The 1,781-nt window shown below is 41.4% G+C and overlaps 1 long non-coding RNA gene across 1 annotated transcript; it reads left to right on the plus strand.

Moving 5' to 3' along the window:
- Window positions 1-290: 290 nt before the first annotated feature.
- On the plus strand, window positions 291-1,162 carry LOC140327739 (uncharacterized). Its single transcript, XR_011920095.1, has 3 exons — window positions 291-749; window positions 834-893; window positions 1,129-1,162. It is a non-coding gene; the product is annotated as an uncharacterized lncRNA (long non-coding RNA).
- Window positions 1,163-1,781: the final 619 nt, after the last annotated feature.

Consider the following 1,781-nt stretch of genomic DNA (forward strand, 5'->3'; position numbering starts at 1 on the left):
GGCACCTCAGCCAGTTTGAGCCGGACCAGGGATTCTGCTTCCAGGGCAACCGGCTTCACTCCTGAGCAAAATGCAGCCCTCATGGAGTCCTATGTACAACATTTTCATAGACTCCGTGGGGACTTGCACTCCCGGACGTCCCAAGTTGTAAGGCAGGGACTCTGGGAGGAAATTGCCAGGAGTGTTAATGCAGTGGGCAGTACACAACGGACCATTACCCAGTGTCTAAAACATGTGAGTGACATCCTCAGACACGTCAAAAGGGTCCTGGCTACAGAGGCTGCAAGGAGTGGGACCTATCCTGAACATCTTGTGCAGGGTCTCAAGGAGTATGAAAGATTGGCGTTGCCATTCATCGGGCCAGAAACGGTGGTAGGGGTGGACTACCGGGATGACTCTGATGTTTGGCAACCATGTAAGTTTAATCCTTTTACATTACTTAATTACAAATGTCATTTATTTTTGCATTTTTTGGGGATTGCAACAGTTTAGTCATTAGTATTGAGAACAAAATAGTATTGTGTTTTTACGTATTTATGCTTGGGGGTGAAATATGACATCATTTTTGGAAAATTAAATCTTTGCTGTATTTTTACCTTCTTTTGACTTGCATTAACAATGTGTGTATTTCCATTTTTTTACAATAGTACGCCCTGAGACGCAGCAGTCCCCTCCTGCCCTCCGTGCTCCCCGTGATGTGGATGATGAGGATGTCACTCCGCATCGAGATGACACTGGGCTTCCTCCTGGTAAGATGAACCTTCGTGAACCTTCCAATCCAAATGAACTTGGGTTACAGTCAAGCTCACTGGTTTTTGTGCTTTCATCACCAGATCAACATCTACAGGAGGAGGTCGTTGATCCACTGCAGAGAAGCCTGGAGGAGAATCCAGGTAATATGATTTTTGTGTGTGTGTGTTTGGCCTTCCAAAAGCTAAGTAATAACCTTTGATCTTTCTAGAATACATCTATATATAGATAACATTTGTTAATTTTAGCCTTTGGGAATGTGTGGGCCTAATATGTCCAAAAAAATGTTGGGTGTGCAAAATATTGGGGACTTTTGATATGTAAAGACCTGTCTCCACATTCATTCATTTTGATGTGATATATCATGTGTCTTTGTAGAACATCCATGTCTGCTGGTCTCTGGCTCTGAAGAAGGATATTTTGACCAAGTGACCAATGGAGGAATGGAGCACACTCGGGCAAGCTGCAAAACAGGTTTGTGTAGGATAAGAGCATGTTCAACATTTCTTTTTTTGTGTTTTTTAGGGGTGGAATTGGAATAGCCAGCCTGTAAAAAAAAAATGTGTGAAATGTGCAATAAAACAAAAATCAAATTAAATTCACTAAATCTGGCTTTTTTTTTTTTAAACAAAACGATTATTTTTTTAATCACCCCCCCCCCCCAATAACTTATATAAAGACCCCAACAAATATAAAAATATAAAAATTTTAAAACACATATATACACATTTTTTTTTTAATTTTATAAATTCTCCTGCCTCTGAGCAGGGTCCGGCCTGACGTGCTGCTGCTCTATGGCAGACATCCTCCTCTTTAAAGTTGCCACGTCTTATTGAATGGTTCCTGGCGGGCGAGGAAAAACAAATAATATATTAACTAGAAGAGTTTGGTCCAAACATTTTTTAAAAGTACTGTCCTTTGAAAAAAAACTAATGAAAATCAAAACTTACCAAGAACCTGATTAATACGCTCCAATTGTTGGAGCAGCAGTGGTGGCAGTGGTGGGGGGCTCGGAAGCTCTGCGGGTGGCC

Source organism: Pyxicephalus adspersus, chromosome 3 (genome assembly GCF_032062135.1).
Source record: "Pyxicephalus adspersus chromosome 3, UCB_Pads_2.0, whole genome shotgun sequence".
NCBI classification, from domain to species: domain Eukaryota; kingdom Metazoa; phylum Chordata; class Amphibia; order Anura; family Pyxicephalidae; genus Pyxicephalus; species Pyxicephalus adspersus.